The sequence below is a fragment of the Triturus cristatus genome, chromosome 5_2 (assembly GCF_964204655.1).
Source record: "Triturus cristatus chromosome 5_2, aTriCri1.1, whole genome shotgun sequence".
NCBI classification, from domain to species: Eukaryota; Metazoa; Chordata; class Amphibia; order Caudata; family Salamandridae; genus Triturus; species Triturus cristatus.
The window spans coordinates 517,283,600-517,308,914 of NC_140588.1; positions in this window are offsets into that span (position 1 = coordinate 517,283,600).

Genomic DNA, 25,315 nt, shown 5'->3' on the forward strand with positions numbered 1-25,315 from the left:
CCATGATGAGACACCTTAAGGATGTACACAGAAGGACACATGCTCGACTTACTGAAGGTAACCCTTCAGTAAATCAACCAAGCACATCCACAGCAGCTCAGCCTGGACCATCATCTGCAGGGCCGAGTCCTTCTTCTGCAGGTCAGGTGAGCCCTTCATCTGTGGTGGGAGCATCTCCTTTTTCTGGTCCTCTGGAAACTAACCCTCGGTTTCTGAGGGTTGATATACGGTGCGCCACTTGTCATGATCTAATTTGTCATAGGGAGACCAGTATTTCCCTAGTGAACAATAAAATAGATCAGCACATTTGTCGTAGAGACTAATATTCCCACTCTTTCTTTCCTCTGTCCCTGCATGAACACAACGGCTCTTTTAAGAGCCAACCTTACCTTTCATCTATTTTTTATATATTTTTTTTTAAACTTTTTTTTTTTTTTTTTTTACCGTACGCGTACGGTACGCGTAATTTCTTTTTTTTTTTTAAAAAAAAACACTAAAAATCAATTATCACATTACAAGGTCCTTGAGAGACTACAATTAAAAACTGCAAATGTGATTGTAGAGAAGTGGAAAAAAGGGACCATGACATTATTGACTTACCATACCCACTCAAAAAAAGATTTATTCATTTAATTTTTTTTTTAATTGCTTTAAAAATGGTTCTAGTTTTCGAAAATTTTCTATCTCAATCTGAAAAAAAAGAAAAAAGTATTAATATTTAATAAAACATTTAATAATACAGTACACATATTTACATATTTTTCAAAAAATATTTTTGCCTTTTTTTTGCTGTTTTCAGAAAATATTGCATTTCACTATAAATTGTGAAAGCAATTGCATTCATCATTTAACAGCAGGCAAAAAAAAAATTAACAATCTCGAAGATTGTTTTTAAAAAAGCCCACAATCTCTTTTTGCATAAACATAACTTTATAGAAATGCATAATATTCTTAAAAAATATCATCTAATATCAATACTTATTTCTTTAAAATACCGTCTGATATTTTTGTTTCAGAAGTATAATCACAATAATATATGTCAAATAACTCCACAATACATCTGGTTCCATTTCCTTTAGGCCAAATAGTAATTTTAAAATTCTTTTTTTGTTTAATTTCCAATGGTAATCCAATAAAAAACAAAAGTTTAAATTGTACAGATGTCACCGATTCTCTGTAACATTTTGGTTTCCGAAAGATTAATTAATAATTAAATAAGTCCACAATAGAATTGTTTACTTTTCCGCATGGCCAAACAGTAATTTTAAAAATCTTTTTTGAAAAAATTTCCAATGGCAATCCAATAACATTCCAAAATTTAAATTGTGCAGATGTTACCGATTTTTTCTAAATTTTTGGTTTTCGAAAGTTTCCTTAAAAAATGGAAAAATTCCACATTACAATTGGTTACCTTTCCATTAGGCCAAATGATAATTTGTTAAATCTTTTTATTTGTAAATTCCAAATGGTAATCCAATAAAATGGTAAAATTGTTTTGTCCAGATGTTTTCAAATCTCTCTAAAATTTAGGTTTCAGGAAGATTAGATAGGAATTTGCTAAATCAAAAGGCAAACGTTGCTTAAAAATCAATTGGGAATCATTACACAGTGTCCAGCCTTTTTCACATTTAAGATAAACTGTGTAATGACCAGAAGTTACAGTAGGTCCATCATGGAAAATTATTGCAACTGTTACAAAAGTTTTTCCTGAAATTGATAATTGCCGTCCTGTAAACTTCTTTATTAAAGTATCCAATTTTGAACCATCAGCTCTACATCGTTGCATCATTAAAATTACATACTGTCTGTATTCCTTTAAAATTAATGTTGAAAACATGTCAGATTTACACTCACCGCATTGCATGCTATGATTAGCATCTTTAACTAATTTAGCAAAAGTGACTGTTTTACTCTCTGGCAATGTTAAATAAATAAACCTTTCAGAATCAACATTAGAGCCACATATATTATAACAGTTTTCACAACTATGTTCCCATTTATAAGAGAGACCAAATACATTTTCAATGTTAACCCCTTCTTCTTCCAGTACCTGAAGAAAATAAATCAAGAATTCCTGTGCGTCTTGCTGTACATTTTGAGAAAACTGTGTTCGTCCTGAACATACATCTAAAACTTTTCTAATTTCAGTAGCACTTTCTATTTGAGTTTTATCATTACTCAGCTTTTCAAAAAGGAGACTCAGCACAGAACAGAATCTTTTTCCCTGATTTACTATTATCTGCTCTTGCAAACTTTCCAGATAAAATGCAACATTCAGCACTACATTAGCGTAGCAGTTGACACCAGAGCTATTTTCAAAATAACATCCTACAACCTGTTCTTCATTTTCCTTATTCTTTTTGCTTGCAATTACATCACTCCTCTTTTTTTTCCTCCTCTCTACATCTTCATTACAGATATTCTCATTTCTCCTTTTACGAGAAACTACACGTTTCTCCAACACAGGATACTGACCTAAATGAGGAGCATAGCTTCTTCTTAATCTATTATACTCCTTTACACAATTTGTATCAGCACTAACTTTTGAATCATCAAAGTCTATCATGAATAAACCTGATAATGTTTTCACTCGTGACAAAGCAACATATGCCATACCTTCTTTGAACACAGTTGAACCAATGTTCACAAATGCACAATCTACAGTCAATCCTTGAGACTTGTGAATAGTTACAGCATATGCTAGCGAAAACGGAAACTGCTTCCTACGTACATATAAGTCTTTCACAAGCATGAAACGAACTGAACAACGACAAATGTCTTTAACTTCTTCTATCTGATCAAATTTTATTTTTAAACATTCAATTCCATCTTTTTTCTGATAATTAATAAAACCCACAACTCTTCCCATAGCTCCATTAACGAAACCTTTTTCAACATCCAAATTTCTCCTTAAAAATACTCTACAGTTCATGCAAACATATAGATTTTTTTCTAATCCAGCTGTTTTGGAAATCTTCTTCTCTAGTGAATACAATTTATTTTTCAGTGTGCCTGTTAATGTGACAGTAATTCTTCCATCCTCAATTTTGTCCACTGCTTCCAATTTCCTGATATCTTCCTTTTCCAATTTCAAAAGCTCCTCATTGAATATTGAGCATTCACGTAGAGTTGGCATTAAGCAGATGACACTTTTGTTTTCTGCAATGTTCTTGTATATCTTCTCTGCAACTATTTCTTCCTTTGGAAATAAATTATGTAGCAGCCGACTCTGTAATGCTTTTTTGCCAGCTTCTGTGAGTAGTCCAATCCTGATATCTTTCAGAATACTTCCATATTCTTCATCGTTTGCTTGCCTCATATTAGTTGTAAGTTCCTTGTACTCAAAGAAGGACCAAATATTTGTATTACCGAAGCTTCCCAATGACTTCTTCGTGTCTTCATGTGTCACAGTATTAAACACTGGTTGTCCTTTAACTGGAGTAAGTTGCAAAAGATCTCCAAAAACTATGACGTGTTTTCCTCCAAATAACATGTCATAGTCTGACTTCAGAATTTGCTGCATTCTTAAATGCACAAAGGCAAGCATTAAGTTCGATACCATGCTCACCTCATCAATAATGAGAACTTCCATCTTCTTCAATACTCTTGAAACTTCCAAGCATGCTTCTCCAGTTAGCTTGTTGTATTGTATTTTGTTCTCATGCTCCACTGGTAACATTAGCAAACGATATAAAGTGATTCCTTTTATGTTATATGCTGCTAACCCAGTTGGAGCAGTAACCACACAAGACAAAGTAGAATCCGTTTTTTGCTGTAGGTAGCTTCTGATGACTTTTATTAGGAAACTTTTTCCAGTTCCAGCTTGTCCGCTTACATACATCGTGATTGGATGAAATGATGTGCATGAGCACTCTTTTTTTTCATGTAGAAATCCGTGATCAATTTTTTTTCTGATCTCTTCATAAATTTGTTGCTGCTCTTCGTTCAGTTGTCTTTCCAAATTTTGTAAGTCTATAAATTCTCCTTGAGCTTGATTCATAGCCGTTTCCACTTCATTCATGGCTATTGATGCTTCATTTTCAACGATTGGTTGTCCTAGGGGATCTTGACTGAGTGTTCCTGAACTTTGGCTGTCCTGAGAACTGTCTCTAGCTATTTCTGCTGCAATTGTAGTTTCCTGTTCAATTTCTTCATTTAACATTTGCAGATAAGTTGTGAATGTATTGCATTGTATGCTGTCTTTGCAAGCATTAAAAGAATCTTCATAGCTTTGAAATTCTCCCAGTAGTTCATCCTCTGTACGCCATGGTTTAAACAGCTGTAAAAGAGCCAAGTAGTAAAATTCCTTTTTGTCAGTAGTGTCGCAACTCAGCTTCCGGTGATTTATCAAACTTCCTTTTGTGTGCTTCACCAAACATCCTTCCTCACCAATGACTTTATATTTTCCATTGTTGATGTCTTCTGCGGCTTTCCGTGAATAAATGTAGTTCTGCAGCACTTCATAGAGACACATGTTCTCCAGATGATGACTTCTCTTTGGGTAATATGTGTCCAACATGTTTGATTTCAAAATATCTGTACTTTCTGGGTCATTCTCGGCCAAATATTCAATTTCTCCAACAGATTTCAGTACCCGATTTCTCATTGCTGCAAGGCCTAAACTTGCCCAAATTATTCTTCTTGATTTCGAGTAGAGACTTGCAAAAGATAACCTATCTGAACATTCGTAGGATCCAATTTCTCGATGCGATAACATCTTCAAACTGAAACTGTACAGCTTCTTACTGACAGTTTTCTCGTGAGAAATCTCTTCCCACATTTCCTTCAATTCTGTTTTTTCTGATTTCGTAATGTAAGACGTTACATATCGAGCAACAGCAATGGAATTGTCAGCTACATACTGTATATCCATGTTAGCGTTCCACATGGATAAAATCACTGGGTTGTAGTCATTTATATTTTTTGATTCTTCTTTTCTTTTAAGGTTGTAGGTATTCTTAGGTGATTTTCTTGTGATAGTATGTCTCACAGATGACATAAAACTGTTAACTCTTCCATTTGAAAGAACAGGTCTAGGAAATCCAAATCGACATTTAGTGTAGTATTTATATTTGCTCTTGTATTTCCGTCGACAGTATTTTCCACACCGATGACTTTGGAAACGTAAAACTTGCTCCTTTAACTTTTTCTCTTCTGTGCTTTTTGGTATAGCACATGTTGCATATTCTTCAATGTAAGATAACACTGCTTCTTCAGTATCTGTTCCAAACTTTGGGGCATCCTTGATCCACAACAGCATATGAATATGAGGAGCACCTCTTGCCTGGTACTCTTTTCTCCAAAAGAAATCCACTACTTCTCCTAGAGGTGGATTTTTTTTATTGCAGATGAAGGACATCATAGCCTCAAATCTATGATTGAAATATCTGCAAACATTAACTGGATCCAATGAGCACAGTTCTCCTGCTGTCTTGTATTCGATGTTTTTAATGTTTGAATTTGCCTCTCGTAGAAAATCCAGTAAATCATCCCAAGCGTACTCGGCACAGCTTAGGGTAAGGAACCATGTTGGAGTTCCTAAATTCCGTAACATGCATTTTAATTCACCATGGCGTCGGTACCAATATTCATTTGTCCCACGCTGACAAGCCATCAGATTGATCAGTTGTGTTTCCAAATGATCCTCTCGGTGCTGCACTTTCTCCATAAAATCCTTAGCAGACACATTTTGTAAATGTACTCCACTTTTTAAAATGTGATTTACTGCATAAGACAGTGCAGACAAGTCGCTTTCAAATAAAAGATGGAACAAATAAGGAATACTTTGTCAAAATCTGGGATCTTCAGCATATAGTCTTGTAGTCCGATACTCAGAAGCTGGAATCTGTTCCGGACGTTCATCGTATTGTCCTCCTTTTCCTTTAGGAAACAGCTGGGGAAAACATCGAGCTTCCAAGCTCTCCTCCCATACAGTCACAGGAGTTCCTTTTGCTTTCTTCATCTGAAATAGATCAATATTGTCTCCCATAACTTCTTTTGAATGAAGAGGATGTATGCTAAAATGTTCATAAATTTCTTCTTCCTTTGACTTGTCCACTTTTTCAATTTGTCCAGTTGGTGTTTCTGTGTCTTCTTGTAAATCTTCTTCTTCTTCTTCTTCTTCTATATAAATTGATTCATACCATTTGTTATTCCTTTTCAAATACAAATTTGCTCTTTGTACTTTCCGTACATCTACCAGCTCCTGCCAAATCTTCTTATTCTTTGTAGGTACACCATTAACCAGAATAATTAATGGTTCAGTTTCCAAAGTATCCGCATCAATAGTTTCCATATTTTTTTTCAAATCCAAGGGCAAATACACCACTCTACCTTTTAAACCTCTCAGTAAATCTGAAGGAGGTAATTTACCAGTTTTGGGCTCCATACGTACTATGGTCTGGAACGGATGAACACATTGAATGAGTATAGACTCATATGTATTTAATTCAGAAAGTTCAGCAGGAATAGCATCCAATTCTAAATTATTATGTACAGCTCTGGTCGGCATTCTATTTTCCTCTAACTTGTTGTAACAGTATTTACAAATACGCTGAACTTCACCCAATTCAAAACAATTTTCAAGAAATATATATGTGGCAAAATCCTTCCACTTATAATTATCTTCATTTTCACTCTTTCTGTAGAGATCAACATACCTGGTTTGTTTTCTATAATGAGTTCTGCGGCAACAAATACAAGTAATATTTGGTCTTTCATTAGAGATTATTGCAAATTTTGTTATGTGATCATTAAATGTCTTACTTACAAAGGGTTCTACATTCTCTTCCACTTCTTCCTCATTTACTGTGTCCTTCTCTGCACTGTTTTGTTCAGGACCAAAGTAACAAAACTGAATTTCATCAACAACCTTCTCTACATCTGATACCGTTCCACGGAACAGAGCCCTATTCAATTCATCTAACTTTATTGCTGGACTTTTAGCAAAATACAACCGTCTCACAAACTTTCTCATTTCAGTATGATGAACAGCCAGCATCCTAAAATGATGGAAAACACTATTACACACTTTTCTAGATAGACAAGCCAGAGAATGACCCTGCAAACCAGTATTCTCTCTCACTCTGCATGGATCCAAACTTTGAAGCACCTTAATCTTCTGTTTTACACTTTTTTTGCTATATTCTCTTAGAAACTCACGAAATTTATCAATAGATTCCTGACGCACAGTGCAAATACTACTACAATTCCAAGTGTACACTGGGGCTTTAGGACGTCTCCCCATAGCCTCATCCGCCATCACTTGTACCTCATCTCTTGGAACCATTATCTCCTTCTCCATTATGCAACCATTTTTCACTTCATAAGCACGACCTCTGGTGTCAACTGCATGCAGCAAACTATTACTTTGAAAATAACTCTCTTCATTAAAAAAAGGTTCACTACTTGAACTATGCATCCATTTTCCTAAAAACACTTTAGAAAAGTTTGTTCTGTTCACTACTCTTTTCCTTTTGCTATGTGATTTCAGTACATTAACCATTTTGTCTAATGTACGCATCCTATTCAAAATTAAAATGAATAGTTTCCTTTTTAATTCTAATGCCTTTGCTGCAATGGCTTCAATTTCTTTTTTTCTCTTATAAAACTTAGTCTTTTGCTTATATTTCTTCACATCCTTTATCAAATTGGACATAACTCTTCTCTGAAACATTTTTCTACGTATCTCTTTAAACGCTGTTTTTCTGTTTAAGTTAATCTTTTTAGTTGCAGAAGGTATATTTGCATTAACTAAATTCTCAATTTTTTCCTGTGCTTTTCGATTGAAATCATTCTTTCCAGTACAGACATTTTGTATATTTTTCCTTTTTTTGAATATGTTTTTTAGAAAAAATTTTGTCTGCTTACCAGAAGATTTTTTCTTTTTCCCAACATGAGCATCTTCAACTAACTTAGGTCCTCCAGTTGTCTTCAAATATAGGTTTTTTTTGTGGTCTTTTTTTACTCTGGATTTTGTAGGCATCTTAAATTTTGTTCACTACTCTTCAGCAATACCTGAAAAAAACTAAAAAAAAATTCCTTTATTTTATTTAAATATATTACTACATTTGTTTTCACATTAGTCACAAAACGAAATTTCTTTGCCAATTTGAAAGCACACTTACTGCTCTTTTTTTTGGCAAGTGATAATCACTTTTACAGACTGACACATTATGAATCCACTTTTCAGATTTTTTAAAAAGCACATGTCCAAACTGCTTTTTCAGACCATCACCATTTGTAACCTGGGTGACTGCCTACACTCCAGCAAGGGCAACCAGCCTTAGTGATGCTGAATGTATTTGCATTACTGACTGAAACCTCAAACCCCACTCGCTTGTGAATACTGTGCATGATTCCACATGGTAAGCAGCTGGGTGTGTGCTAAGAGTCTGCTTCTGCACCAAAAAATGGCTCCCCCTTTCCTTCTAATGCAACTGTGAAATCACCAGAGCAATACGCAATAAATCTCTGCCTGTAATTCCTATTTGCACACAGAGTCATGTTTTCACATTAGTCACAAAACGAAATTTCTTTCCCAATTTGATAGCACACTTACTGCTCTTTTTTTTGGCAAGTGATAATCACTTTTACAGACTGACACATTATGAATCCACTTTTCAGATTTTTTAAAAAGCACATGTCCAAACTGCTTTTTCAGACCATCACCATTTGTAACCTGGGTGACTGCCTACACTCCAGCAAGGGCAACCAGCCTTAGTGATGCTGAATGTATTTGCATTACTGACTGAAACCTCAAACCCCACTCGCTTGTGAATATTGTGCATGATTCCACATGGTAAGCAGCTGGCTGTGTGCTAAGAGTCTGCTTCTGCACCAAAAAATGGCTCCCCCTTTCCATCTAATGCAACTGTAAAATCACCAGAGCAATACGCAATAAATCTCTGCCTGTAATTCCTATTTGCACACAGAGTCATGTTTTCACATTAGTCACAACACGAAATTTCTTTGCCAATTTGAAAGCACACTTACTGCTCTTTTTTTTGGCAAGTGATAAACACTTTTACAGACTGACACATTATGAATCCACTTTTCAGATTTTTTTAAAAGCACATGTCCAAACTGCTTTTTCAGACCAGCACCATTTGTAACCTGGGTGACTGCCTACACTCCAGCAAGGGCAACCAGCCTTAGTGATGCTGAATGTATTTGCATTACTGACTGAAACCTCAAACCCCACTCGCTTGTGAATACTGTGCATGATTCCACATGGTAAGTAGCTGGCTGTGTGCTAAGAGTCAGCTTCTGCACCAAAAAATGGCTCCCCCTTTCCATCTAATGCAACTGTGAAATCACCAGAGCAATACGCAATAAATCTCTGCCTGTAATTCCTCTTTGCACACAGAGTCATGTTTTCACATTAGTCACAAAACGAAATTTCTTTGCCAATTTGAAAGCACACTTACTGCTCTTTTTTTTGGCAAGTGATAAACACGTTTACAGACTGACACATTATGAATCCACTTTTCAGATTTTTTTAAAAAGCACATGTCCAAACTGCTTTTTCAGACCAGCACCATTTGTAACCTGGGTGACTGCCTACACTCCAGCAAGGGCAACCAGCCTTAGTGATGCTGAATGTATTTGCATTACTGACTGAAACCTCAAACCCCACTCGCTTGTGAATACTGTGCATGATTCCACATAGTAAGCAGCTGGGTGTGTGCTAAGAGTCTGCTTCTGCACCAAAAAATGGCTCCCCCTTTCCATCTAATGCAACTGTGAAATCACCAGAGCAATACGCAATAAATCTCTGCCTATAATTCCTCTTTGCACACAGAGTCATGTTTTCACATTAGTCACAAAACGAAATTTCTTTGCCAATTTGAAAGCACACTTACTGCTCTTTTTTTTTGGCAAGTGATAAACACTTTTACAGACTGACACATTATGAATCCACTTTTCAGATTTTTTAAAAAGCACATGTCCAAACTGCTTTTTCAGACCAGCACCATTTGTAACCTGGGTGACTGCCTACACTCCAGCAAGGGCAACCAGCCTTAGTGATGCTGAATGTGTTTGCATTACTGACTGAAACCTCAAACCCCACTCGCTTGTGAATACTGTGCATGATTCCACATGGTAAGTAGCTGGCTGTGTGCTAAGAGTCTGCTTCTGCACCAAAAAATGGCTCCCCCTTTCCATCTAATGCAACTGTGAAATCACCAGAGCAATACGCAATAAATCTCTGCCTGTAATTCCTATTTGCACACAGAGTCATGTTTTCACATTAGTCACAAAACGAAATTTCTTTGCCAATTTGAAAGCACACTTACTGCTCTTTTTTTTGGCAAGTGATAAACACTTTTACAGACTGACACATTATGAATCCACTTTTCAGATTTTTTAAAAAGCACATGTCCAAACTGCTTTTTCAGACCAGCACCATTTGTAACCTGGGTGACTGCCTACACTCCAGCAAGGGCAACCAGCCTTAGTGATGCTGAATGTATTTGCATTACTGACTGAAACCTCAAACCCCACTCGCTTGTGAATACTGTGCATGATTCCACATGGTAAGTAGCTGGCTGTGTGCTAAGAGTCAGCTTCTGCACCAAAAAATGGCTCCCCCTTTCCATCTAATGCAACTGTGAAATCACCAGAGCAATACGCAATAAATCTCTGCCTGTAATTCCTATTTGCACACAGAGTCATGTTTTCACATTAGTCACAAAACGAAATTTCTTTGCCAATTTGAAAGCACACTTACTGCTCTTTTTTTTGGCAAGTGATAAACACTTTTACAGACTGACACATTATGAATCCACTTTTCAGATTTTTTAAAAAGCACATGTCCAAACTGCTTTTTCAGAACAGCACCATTTGTAACCTGGGTGACTGCCTACACTCCAGCAAGGGCAACCAGCCTTAGTGATGCTGAATGTATTTGCATTACTGACTGAAACCTCAAACCCCACTCGCTTGTGAATACTGTGCATGATTCCACATAGTAAGCAGCTGGGTGTGTGCTAAGAGTCTGCTTCTGCACCAAAAAATGGCTCCCCCTTTCCATCTAATGCAACTGTGAAATCACCAGAGCAATACGCAATAAATCTCTGCCTATAATTCCTCTTTGCACACAGAGTCATGTTTTCACATTAGTCACAAAACGAAATTTCTTTGCCAATTTGAAAGCACACTTACTGCTCTTTTTTTTGGCAAGTGATAAACACTTTTACAGACTGACACATTATGAATCCACTTTTCAGATTTTTTAAAAAGCACATGTCCAAACTGCTTTTTCAGACCAGCACCATTTGTAACCTGGGTGACTGCCTACACTCCAGCAAGGGCAAACAGCCTTAGTGATGCTGAATGTATTTGCATTACTGAGTCCAACCTCAAACCCTTAAACTATTCTTTTATTATACCAGTACACCTTAATTTATTGTGAAAACATAGTCCATATTATTTTACTTGTTCCTCACATTTAAATTTCTCCCAAAACAGAAAATAATAAACACAACTTCAACAAAAAGAATTGCATTTCTATTATTCATTTCTTAATTTACCATATACATCCCCTCTCAAACTCTAAACTCACCTTTAAAATTAGTTAGTTGTGAAAGAAATGTGGCACTCAAACAGCAGATTATCAGAGCCAGGATCTCTGTTCTTTACACCTCTCTCCTCTCAGCAGAACCAGATAATGGCAAACTTTCCCTCTCTTTTTCCACACATATACATGTTAGTTTCAAATCTCAGTGCTTGCCCCTTTTTTTCAAATGTAATCACTCATTTCTATTGGTTGAAAACCAACCCTTTTCCAAAAGTACCCTTCCCCCAACTTGACTTCTGCCTAGTACCCTTCCCCCAACTTGACTTCTGCCTGCTACCATAGCAACAGCTCATGGAACACTGCTGTGTGGAGTCAGGTCAGAAGTTCGCCAAACAATGTTTCAATTCCACAGAGCAAGAGTGCTTGACTTTTCAAACCTAACAGCAAATCCATAGTACTGTTCTTTGGTAACACATTTTTCTGTACCAATACAAAACATGCTTCTATTAATTTACACATACAGCCTAGTTTTTATTCTAGAATGGTATGAAACAGCCAATCAGTTCTTTTTTTTATGAAAAAAATATGTATGCCTCCATTTCCAAACTGTCTTTCTTTTCATATTGCCATTCTACTGAATTACACCTCCTGAGTGCATCCAGTTCTCCTTTGAAGATGTTCACAGTGTGGATTGTAGGGCACAGCTATGTCTTCTGGAGTGAAAAGTATGCAGAGAAAACAGGTATGGTGAGAGACCTTGCTTTGCCAAATGTAGACATTAAATGGATTGGTCAGAGAGGGTTAAAGTGGCACCAATTGATGCCATTGGTGAAATCCTTCATGCACATCCAACACCCTGACCTCATAATAGTGCACTGTGGTGGCAATGACCTAGGCACTATGACTGGGGTAGGTCTGGAAATGCTTATGAAGGACACCTTTGCACAACTGTTTTCACTTTTCCCTAAAACTGCCTTTGTGTTTTCTAACATATGCCAAAGGCAAAAATGGAACTGGTCCAATCATTTCTGTCCGCAGATTGACAAAGCAAGAAAGCACGTCAACAAATCTGTTTCTGCTTTCCTCCGTGACTATGGTATGGGTTCCATTTACCACAACAACTTGCGTTATGACATGCAAGACATTTATAGAGGAGATGGTGTGCACTTCAATGATGAAGGGAACAGAGTCTTCCTCTTGAACCTTAGACTCTGCATCGGTACTTACTTGTAGGTACCACTAAAAAATCACTTCATAAACACAACGGCTCTTTTTAGAGCCCCCTAATATCTAAACACTTAAATCTGATTTTCATTTCTTTTTTTTTTTTTTTTTACCGTACGCTTACCGTACGCGTACCCCGCGATTTTTTTTAAAATCAATAAATGTTTTCTTTGTACTTTTCTGTCCTTCTTTGACCCCCTTACAAATGTTAGGGGGTCTGTAATTCTCCTCCTTGCCCCCTTTTCTTGTTATCACTCTTTTTTTTCTGAGTGAAACACACGAAATGGCGGCCGCCGCTTCCTGGTTTCGACCGATTCGAATGTTTACTAAGATCTAAGAGCCAATCAGAATCGGGCTCGCGCACGCCACCGTACGCATACGGTAAGCGTACCGTAAGCGCACCGTAAGCTGGCTCAGATATATATATTGATTTAAAGGCTATTTTCTCAGAATCTACTGAACAGATTTACACCAAACCTACAAAAGGCACTTCCTTGACCTGAGGACTACCTCTCTGCCAAATTTCTAGTAATTCTGTTCAGCCGTTCGGGCTGTAGCCCTGTCTAAAGGTCCTATGGAAAAATGCATGGGAAAAACGCGTTTTGGGACCCCCCTTTTATCTCAGCCCCCGCTTGACGAATCCCCCCGAGACTTTCAGGGAAGGAGCGGAGCGTAGCGCCCCACCTATTTTGAAAAATTCGCGAGGATTCGTCGACCGGCGCCAAAGTTATTCAAAATAGAATGTTGCGGATTTCCTATGGAAACGTGGTCCTAACTATAACTACCTACTGGCGACCGCCAGTAGGTAATATATATATATATATATATATATATATATATATATATATATATATATATATATATATATATTATCGCTACCAAGTTGCACCAAGAGCCAAGGCACTCGTAGGCGGGTGCTGTAACGCGGTCACAGCGGACCGTCAATTGAACTGGTTGTGTTGACAGAAGCCCACTGGAGGGTCAAGTTTAAATTATAAAATTCGGCAAAGCGGAGCAAATCCACCGGAGGGTCATCAACATCAACAGCAGCACTACACATCCCATAGTGCACGGCGTAGAATTGACTCACCTGTGAGGTCCCACTGTAGGGATATAATGGCCGCGAACTGCTTTTGCTCCGTGATGCCGTTAAGCCTGTGATCAAGAGTCAGGAGACTCGAAACGCGTTAGGCACCTTAAATATCTGGACTACACAAACCTGTATTGCTCCTGCAATTGAATGAAGCTTTTTACAAGTGGCCTGCAGTGGAGTGCTCTTTCGTTCTTCTGGACAAGACATGGTAAACAATATTACGGCTGTCCCGCCGTGAAAGAAGCACCGCCATTGAAGTGAATAATGGAGCCGCTGGGGCACAGAACTACTCGCAGCCCAGTTGCGGTCACAGCGGACCGTCAATTGAACTGGTTGTGTTGACAGAAGCCCACTGGAGGGTCAAGTTTAAATTATAAAATTCGGCAAAGCGGAGCAAATCCACCGGAGGGTCATCAACATCAACAGCAGCACTACACATCCCATAGTGCACGGCGTAGAATTGACTCACCTGTGAGGTCCCACTGTAGGGATATAATGGCCGCGAACTGCTTTTGCTCCGTGATGCCGTTAAGCCTGTGATCAAGAGTCAGGAGACTCGAAACGCGTTAGGCACCTTAAATATCTGGACTACACAAACCTGTATTGCTCCTGCAATTGAATAAAGCTTTTTACAAGTGGCCTGCAGTGGAGTGCTCTTTCGTTCTTCTGGACAAGACATGGTAAACAATATTACGGCTGTCCTGCCGTGAAAGAAGCACCGCCATTGAAGTGAATAATGGAGCCGCTGGGGCACAGAGCTACTCGCAGCCCCGTTGCGGTCACAGCGGACCGTCAATTGAACTGGTTGTGTTGACAGAAGCCCACTGGAGGGTCAAGTTTAAATTATAAAATTCGGCAAAGCGGAGCAAATCCACCGGAGGGTCATCAACATCAACAGCAGCACTACACATCCCATAGTGCACGGCGTAGAATTGACTCACCTGTGAGGTCCCACTGTAGGGATATAATGGCCCCGAACTGCTTTTGCTCCGTGATGCCGTTAAGCCTGTGATCAAGAGTCAGGAGACTCGAAACGCGTTAGGCACCTTAAATATCTGGACTACACAAACCTGTATTGCTCCTGCAATTGAATAAAGCTTTTTACAAGTGGCCTGCAGTGGAGTGCTCTTTCGTTCTTCTGGACAAGACATGGTAAACAAAAACATATATATATATATATATACATACACATACACATACACACGCGCACACACACACACACATATATATTGGCTGCTTTTGTTTTGCTAATAACGGTGGCACCATTTCATGAGTCTTCATGCAATTTTTAAAACTAGTACCCTTCAGCTGCTGTTTGGAAAGCTATGGGGGTCATTCCGTAAGCAGGGGCCGGGAAAAACGGGGTGTCGCAAATGTTTTCCCTGTGGAAAGTCTAAGGGGATTTAGTATTCTTTTTTCAACTACACCCCAAATGGCTGAACGGATTTACATCATATTTGTCAGGAAGCTAAACCCGAGTGGTTTAATTAACATACAGTAATCATATATTACTTTATGTTAAAAAAAAAACGAAATCCACTGAGAATAGCAAAGGTAATGGGGACACTATAGTTAGGCTGACGTTTTACCCACACAAAACCACAGAAATTCAGCAGTTATAGTTATACGTATATGTATCCGAAGAAACTATAACTTGTATCTGTAAGTAACTTTGGGCCACAAGTTATAGTTTCTTTACATAAGTATAACCATAAGCATAACTTTAACTGCTGAATTTCTATGGTTTAGTGTGGGTAAAATTGTGCTTCATTTATAATTAATTTCATTTTGTAGGTGGACAAGGGATAAGGAGTGAGGACATGAAAAGCACAGACTAGAATTCAGATGTACTTCAGCTGCCTAGGAAATAAATTAAAACTTCCAACAATTTTCTAAAACTATGTATATAGTAAGGGCTAAATGACTCCTAACAACGACAAAAAGAAAAAGACTGGGCACTGAGGTCTAACTGTGACAAATGGAGTAATGTACTACAGATGGCATGGGCATACCGTACTATAAGACCCCAAACTAGACTACCGAGTATCTTAGCGAGTCAGAGCACCCCAATTCTTAATTTAGGTGGCAGTGCAAGTTAAACACATAGAGCACAGTAAAACACATTAATGTCTCTCAATAAGTTTAAAATTGCAGTTACTGATTTGCTTTGTGATAGGAAAGTACTTTAATACCCACATAGTGAAATATTATACATACAAGAGAGCTTTTAAAAGAAACCCAAAATTGCTTGCCAAAGAACTGATTTCAAATGTAATCACAGTGCCTTTATGCTTACAGTTTCCCTTGAAGCTGGAGTCTATGAACAGTTTTCCTAAATTGACCAGGTTTGCGATCCTTGGGTCTGCGGTCTCAACCGGCAGAGGCATGCATGCGATTTCGGACTTTCTCTTGCTACCACCTGGCAGCCACCTGTACCAGTTACTAGCCATCAAAGGTATCACATTTCTTTGTGATAGTACTGGCTGAGGCCTGTGCTACTATTCAAAATGTATAAGATTTTTATGAGGTTTTAATATGCCTCCTTTGGAACTCACTGACCCATCTGAATTACCCACACCTAGAGGAGTGGCCTACTCAAAAATCTGGCAAGCAAAAGGTCAGTAAAAGTAGTGTGCAGGGACAGTGTCAATGTCTGATGAGTGAGGCACGAGTTAAAAAAAGGCTGCCCCAGGCAGATGAAATGTGGTTCTGGTGCTCATTCATCACAATTCCCATAAAGGAAATAGGGTGTTTAAAAGGGGCAGTTGCATTTTCACAGGGCCCGAGGTGTTCACATGGTCGCAGGCATGGACTCTGGCCATTAAGACAAGGCTAAAGTAAATAGACCAGGGGTTCAAGGGCTAATATCTCAGGAATCAGTTTGTACATGATCAATGGTTGCTGATACCGGTGCAGCCTTGCCCGGTTACCTCTATGACTTCCTCAGGCCAAAGGATGGAACCGAGGTGATGTTTGAAATTCCTTGAGCTGGATAGGGTTCATGGTTTTCCTACAGCAAGAGCAGGGTATTGGACAAAAGTTGCTCACTGATTCAAATATATGGGGCAACTGTCTTCCCAGGTCCTTTAGGAATCACGCTTTCACCAATGTCAGTCCCACAAACACCAGCTAGAGAGGCGCCTTTCCAATATTTTCAAGAGGGATGCACTTTGGCGCCAGCTTAGCCTCAGAGCACCATTCAGTCAGCTCAGTCCATTTTAACTGCAGGGCTGTCAGTGAGCTTGAATGATTGTCATGCTCACTGGGGCACAGAGAGAACAAATGAAAATGAGGTGTGGGAAAATATCCAAATGGTATTTTGTAGGGAAAACGATAAATTAGTCCCTACATATGGGAGCCTAGTCATCGGAATTATTACTTCATTAATTGAGCACTCACAAATCTACCCCAAGTTGACTTTCAAATCAAAACTTTATATTTTCTGGAACATACATAAAACACATCAAACAAATAACAAGAACACAATAATCATCAATATTTCCTGATTCCTTCCTACCCTTACAATCTAATGATGGTTGTGAAAGAACAACAATTCATGCACGATCCGTGTGGAAGATAGTCCTGAACACACACATGGGAGGATTACTTCAAACCTCCACAAAGTCCCAAAAGTGTGTATCTGGGTGTCTTACATGTGATTTCTTCAATTCATGAAGTCGACGCATTTCAGCCCACTAAGTTGGGCCTCATCAGGACATGGGCAAAAAGAACACAATAATGTGCAAGGCCACTGAAACAGGGCAAACGCTCAGCCATCCAGAAGAAAGCCTCTGTGAAACAGGCTGCACTAAATGTCTTCAAATCAACTTTAAAGTCAGTGGCGAGTCCCTTCCTCCAAGGGCACACGCTTCACAGGGCTTCAAAACAATTATGCCACACTTCGTGTCCATAACCTCTCTCCTGCGGGTACTTGCCCAAAAGCAGGGGAGTTAGGGGCAACTCCGGACAGTGGTCCAAAAGACGTGCACTCGGTACTTCAAATCTGGTGAACGAGTCATGTGGGGCACAGTGAGCATGACAAACAATAACATGGGCGAGGTGGGCATAAGTAAACGTAAGTTTTTACTGTGAAGGTGGACATCGTAGTATTAGAGGGTATCCACGTACAGAAGTCTTCATACCCAACATTAGGCAACGTTCATGAGAGATAGAAGAGCATTTGGCAGGGAGCACGCATGGCTGCCAAACAAGAAGGCCTCCTAGGTCGGGAGCTCCTCAAGTCATCAGACAAAAGGAGCAAACTGGATCCTCTTAATCATTCAGTTTTCCGTGCAGAAGGTTGTTATGATCGTCGGGAGGCAGGCTGAGCCTGTTTTTGATGCTGAAATGGCTTTTTGGTGATTTTTACAACCCTTATTAGGTCCTTTTTCTTTTCCCTCACAGGCGGCGGCCATTTTAGATGCATTTGGCTTCCATCTAAGGAGGTTACTTTTCCCTGCCTTTCTTCTGCTGTTTGGACCCAGGAGATTTACCAACTTGCTCAGCTATTTCTATGGATCCCATCTGATGCTGTGCACTTCTTTGGCTTCCCTGCTGTGCTTCACATTGCTTATATGAGGCCCACCATGCTGAGGTAAGTTTTTCTTCTTAACTCTTCTGCAGTGTTCTATTTCTCTGACGTCGGAGGCAGGGGTCTGTTTGTTTTCGCACAGCTCTCCTTTCTATTCTTGGAAGCTTTATGGGCAGATTGCAGAAACTCAAGGCATTTCCTCTTCACACTACCTCATCCTCACAGAAACTGTTGTCATTCTTAAAGTCTGACAATTCTCCATTGAGGAGTACTTCACCTGCAACCAACATATCATCTCATCATCTTCATCTGCTAAAATTGCTCTGGCAGTGTCCTCATCTACCTACAGGAGGGTTAAGCAGGACCCCTCAATCCTGAGGATTCACCTTCTCCTATTTCTCTCAAGCTAGTACTTCGAGCACTCCCCCCTTTTGTGGAGGAAACCAATATGCGCATTCAGAACTTGGATGACAAATGGTCTCAAATGGAATCCAGAGTTACGGTTCTTGAACAACGTATCAGTGATGTGCATGATGAGTTGTTAAAAATTGCAGTTTTGGAGAAAGAGGTGGCGGTTTTGAAGGCTCATTCTGAAGACTTGGAAAATAGAAGGAGAATAAATAACCACTGCGGCCTTTAGGAAGGATTGGAGGGAACAGACTCTGTTTCCTTTTTTACTTCTTTTTTGCCTTAGCTGGTGGACTTACCTCCCTCCACACACTTGAACATTCAGAGAGCTCACTCTAGGTCCTCGCTCTCTTTCATCCTCTTCGAAATCCAAGCCCAGAGGTGTCATCATGTTCTTTCTGGAATTTACTAATCTATTGAAAGTCCTCAATGCAATGAAAGCTAAAAAGCAACTTTTATGGCAAGGCAGTAAAATCTTTATTTCACAGGATATCTCTAGAGCTGCAGCTGCCAGGTGGAAGGAGTTCCTAGATCTTTGCCCTGAACTACGCTCTTTGGTTGCCTTCTTTGGGTTTTTTCACCCTTGTCTCTTCAAAGTAACATTTCAGTATAAAACTTCCTCCTTCACTGCACCTGGAGAATTGCGACAATTTCTTTACCTACAAACTTCCAGTTCCATGGAGACGTCTGCTTCTTTGTCAAGATGAATACTTTTTGTGTTAGATGACTTTCCCTCTTTCGTAATATCAGTTTTGTATGTAATTTTCCGTATGCTCATTTTCGTACGCTTCTCTTAAGACCATTGTGCTCTTTGGAGTTACTGACTAACCTTTTTTTTCAGGCTCCTTGATGTTCTTTATCCTAGTCATTTATCTTATCATGTTCCGTTTGTCTGTCAACTCATCTCCTTTGCTGTGCCGTCTCACCCAGTGCTGTTGTCGACTCTCCCCAAGTGTTCATCCTCATCAGGTATGTTTTTGTAGTTGTCATTTTTGACATGTACTGTCTCTCTTTTTTTATTTTCTCTACTCTTTCCCTTTCTCTTCTTTAACCTGCTTTCGTTTTTGTTTCTTTACCTTTTGATATTCCTTTTGATATTTGTATGTTTGATGTAATTTGTTGTCTTAAAAGACTGGCGTTGTATTTATGTTTACACTTGTTACTTCATTCAGAGTTGTTTCTTGGGATGTTAAAGGAGTAATTAACCCTATAAAGTGGCAGGGAATTTTATCTCATTTAGCTAAAATTCCCCTGACCTCGTTCTCCTTCAAGAAAATCACCTTTCTGAACATGAGGCTTTGAACTTTAAATGAGGTTGGGTGGCCTCTGTTTTTGTTTCTCCTCCTTTAAAAAAGAAAAATAGTGTTATTCTTCTTTATTACAAGAATTTAGAGTTGGTAACTGTTTCTCAAGACTTTGATCCTGAAGGCAGATGTATTTTGTTAAGTTAATTGTAATGATATCCCCATAACTATTTGTAATATTTTTGGCCCCACCCAAACTGACACCTCTTTTTGGCCTAACAACTCCAAAAAATGTATTCAACATGCTGATGACTTTTTTTTATTTTAGGTGGTGATTGTAATCAATTAATACTCCCCTTTTTTGATCGTCAGTCCCCACTTAAGTTTATTCCCCACAAAATGCATAAACAATTCCTTTCCTTTATATCTCGACATCTTTTGGTGGACTCATGGAGAATCTGCAATCCATCTAATAAAGAATTTTCTTTCTTTTCCAGTCCCCATGGCTTTCCAGATTAGATCATATCTTTTTTTTTCCGTATTTTCACACCGATCCGAGCCGAGCGCGCAAGCAAGGAGGACGCCGAACTGCGACTCACAGCTCCCAGCCCGGCTCTTGTATTTTGGCCCCGCTGTCCTTCTATTAAGCGTCAGCATTGAGCTTTGAGGGGGTGGTCAAGTGCTGAGTGCAACCGAGTTTCACCCCCCTCCCCCACACTCCTGTCAGCGGTACCGCTGGGAGTGCATTGCTAGGAGCTAGCGTCAGTGCCAGAGGATCTCTGGAGTAGCCGAGGGGTGAAAGCTGCAAGCTTAAGCGGTGTGCAGTGTGGAGCCAAAAGCCGAGAGCAGGAGCAACAAGTGGAAGGACGCAGGCGGGCCAGAGGGTTCAGCCAGCGTCGCTGTGCCGGGTTCAGTACTGACCACCGCCTGCCGCTACCTGGATATACTGGCTGTTATGTGACTCTGCCAACCCCACCGCCTCGAGGACTTTCTGTTCAGAACTGCCCGCGCGCTGCAGCAGGAAGAAGCTGCCTGTAATTGTATTCACTTGAAGCTGCCTCGCAAATTGGGTTATATGCTTTTTTTACTGCTCCACTCGAAAAGCAAATAAAAGAGGGAGTCTACTGATGGGGTAAATCCTGCTCACTCAAGTAGGCACAGGCAGGAGCATCAGGCCTGTGTGGTGTTGTCGGACAGTAATTGACGGCCTTGTGTGCTGCAGAAGGCAAACATCTCATCACAGGCACTGTAGTGTTCCGGATCAGAGTGCACGCTGACTGAGCGGAGCAGCAAGTAGCGAGAGGAGTGGGAGTGGCTGGCGGCTGGTTTTCCAGCTGGTTTTCCCGGATTGCTGCAGATTTCTGCGGGTGCTTCGATTGTTGCGGCTTCTGCTCCCGCTAATACCTGCCAACAATGGGAATCTACTGCTGAAATAAAAAACTGTGAGTGCGGGCTGAGCTGGGGCTGGAGTTGGAGCCAGAGCTGCGGTGTTATTTCTTGCTCCGCACTCACAGGGCAACCAGGTTGGTGCTGCGCCTGTTGCTGGAATCAGTGCAACCTCCGAGTCACGTTTAATTCTCGCTGGAGTCACATAATTATTTTCAAGGCTGGCAAAATTAGTACTATTAGTACCATCGACTTGGATAATAGCTAACATAGCTAACATCCATTATTGACAACAGCACGAAGACATCTTACGACTGGCAGCACGAGCACGCACAGGAGCTGAGGAGCAGAGGAGCAGGAGCCGTTGCATGAGCCGGAGCTGGGTCAGAGGAGCAGAGGTTGTGCCTCATTGCTCTGTAACTCCTCCCAGACATCGCAAACGCTGCAGATGCGGATACTGCAGATCTAAGAGGAAGCTGAGAAGCAGACCGAAAGGCACGCTATTATCGAGCGCCGCCGCTGTGGTCTGAGCTGCCTGATACAACGTGGCATGGCACGGTACGGTACGGTGTTCTCACAGAGGAGTAAGGGGCTTTTCAGCGAGTATGGAGCAGAGCAGAGCTGCGGAGTATTTACAAGTGCGGGGAGCTGTGGGGAGCTGCCGGGAACTGCGGGAACTGTGGGATCTGTGTGTACTAGGACGACGAGCAGAGAGTAGAAGAGAGGAGCAGCCTGAGGGAAGGTGAAAGAGGCAAGAGGAAAGAGGAAAGTGGTGATCTCAGATCTTAGTTCTATTCTGCCAAAGCCGGCTGTCAATCTGTCAGTCTGCAGGCGGCAGGCTGCAACATTGAACCCATGAGCAGGGGTGCACAACAGACTGCCTTAGTTACCATCTTAAAACAAATACTCATACGCAGCCATTGATGCCATTTCCGCCACAGTCATCACCTTTACTATCATCGTCTTTACCCTCACCTTCACCTGCACCAGAAGCAGAAGATCTCTGTGTAAAGACCTCTGTGTAACGGCAGAGAGTGATAAATACCTCTACGCTGCCATTGCTGCCATCTCCGCCACTGTTATCGTCTTTACTATCATAGCCTTTACCCTCACCTCACCTTCACCAGAAGCAAAAGACCTCCGTGCAACGGCAGGGAGCCAAGGAAACGGTGAGGTTGGAGGTTGGAGTTGGAGTTTAAAATAGCTATTGATTCTCAGCTACCGATTTCTCAGAGTTATATTCTTTACTCTGACTGTGGACCGGACTGCAGGCTCCAGTACATAATAACAGAACGAAGAACGAGGCAACTGGCCGTTGGTCCGCTGGTCAGTAGCAAACAATGAGATCAGGCAAACAGAGATCTTTAGCCCCGCAAAAGAAAAAGAAACGGAGAGAAAACTTAGAGTCAGCGAGCCAAGACCTATCAAGGTCTCTAATTTCACTGCCAAGTGCTCTTGGCAGAAACTCAGGCATGGCGGCTTTGGGCGACGAAGGATTAGATGTAGCTTTTCCGAAAAATTCACTACCCAAAATAACGTCTAAATTTGCCTTTTTGAAAGACGCAGGCTCAGCTGTTTTTTCAAGCAACATGAAACTAAAGGGGCTCCCTGCTCCGCTAAGCCCGATAGTGTCTATCATAAAGGGACCTACTGGAGGATGTAACAACGGCGGCGAAACTCTAACCCAAGGAACATGCACCAACACCCTAGCACTACAGCCGTTAGAAGAGGGAGGCCCTATCCATCCCGCGTTGACAAATTTGGAGGCACATGCTGGACATACCCAGGGAAAAGTCCTTTTCAAGCCCATAGGTCTATTAGCAGCACAATCAGCACAATCAACTCAGTCAGAGCCTAAGAAGAAGTATACCGACGCACTTGTCAGCAGTACAAAATGCTCCTCCTCAAGAACCAACTTATTAAATAAAACTCCTATTCACTCTAAGCCTACCCTGGGTTGCAACTACTCTGAACCAGCATCAGAATCTGTCTTAAGTCCCACATCAGGTGTTAGCTTGGAGGGGAGCAAACATACAAACATTTTTACTCCAATATCACCAGCATCACAAGCACTAGCTGCTTTGGTGGTGGAAGGAAAAACTGTTTCAGGAAATAGCTCTCCTCAAAATGCGAGTGGGCAAACTTCCTTGCATAGCAGCCAAGCCATGGAGAGTGCTAGCGCGGTGGAGCGTAATCTCTCTTTTTTCAACACTAATGGATGGGATAACTTAATGTTTCCACATACAAGGGAATTCCCTATTCATTCTCAACCACCGCTACCCCCAAGAGAGGATTCAAAAGAAGTTCCTGGGCTAGAGAAAGCATGGACAACAGCTTTGGAAATCTTGCAAAGATCAGCGGATGCAATGAACTTCCAAGCTGGCAAAATGGATATTCAGATCAGCCTTTTGGATACACTTGCTACGTATATAATCAAAATTGATGAGAGAATCCTGAACTTGAACAACTTGATTAAACGGGCACAGGAAGATGGGGAGTATCAACAAAAAGGCTGTGGCTGCTCACCAATAATAGAGAAATTAGGATCCCTTCCGGAAACGATGGGGAACTTACTGGCAGACTTAAAAGGAATTGCATCCCTTAAGGTATCATCTCCGAGCTGCAAAAGACAAGACTTGACTCAAGGAATTAATGAAATGGAAACAAATAGCCATGGAGGGAGCAAGGATGCGTCAAACAGTTCTCTCCCACCCAAGGTCACTTTAGCGATTGTGAGCCCAAAGAATAAACAACAACAAAGTCCAGTGGAGGATAAAGTTTCTATAGTTTCTAACATTTCTCCTTCCCATCAACAACAGGCCACGGAAGATCAATCTGGCAAAGGGAAAAGACAAAGGAAACGGAAGGGTCGAAACAAGATCAGCAGGGCGAGAAAGGGCCTGAGTCTTTATCCATTGTTCAACAATTGCTGAAGGCCAGCAAGCACAGTCCTCGACAACCAACTGGGTATTGATGATCCCGGTGACAAACTAGAGGCTCAATTATCTACCTCAGGAAGAGATCAAAAAAACAAATCGGATTTATGGGATGGAGCTGAAAGTAACGAGCTAGTCACGATCGATGAGGTCAACACAGGCCCAATAGAGGGAAACAAGCAAAAGGACTTAACCATCTTGAAAGGCACGCTTTCTCTAAATTCAAAGGGAAAAAAAAGGACAATAGCCTTAAGTCTCAGTGCCCCTAAGGACTTACCCTGTTCAAAGACTTCGGACAGCCAGGCTCCTCAATTCACTTCAAGTAAAGGCCTTATAGGCCCTTACCAGTCGGAGGGGCCGTGCAAGAATGAAGAGCTGACAAAAACCAGGGAAAAGAACTCACGGAGCCCCAGCGTACAAACCAGTCTATTTCCTCTGCCGGCCCAGAAAGTAACATTGGGTTGCCCACTGCAAAAACCAATAGGAGATGCCCTGTACTATGCGGCTGCTGGTCAGGGGAGACTAGCAGAAAGTCAAGTAGGTTCGGCTTACAGCGACACCACAGCCACGCTCCTCTATCCGGAGTACAAATCAAAAGGTAGCTGGGATATACTAAATCGAGGGAATATTATTCGTCTGCTGAAAGGCTTGGATCCATCAAATCCAATAACTTCGCAGGACATAATCTCCATAGAATTTATCGCTCCTAGCACTGGCCAATCGAATGAAAGTACAAAGGTCACTTGGAGAACGCAAGAGATAGCGGACAAAATCCTGCAACAATCGGATGCCTTCAATTCATGGGGCATTCTTATTCAACCTGGTAGAGATCCGGGCTACCCACATCCCTTGAGGGAGCAACACAGCCTTGGAAACCCAAATATAGGAAAAAGTGCAGTATACTCCATCTTGAGGGGCGCCCGCAACCAAACTCCTCCGCCTGATGCAAACAACGCAAAAAATAAAGTGGGA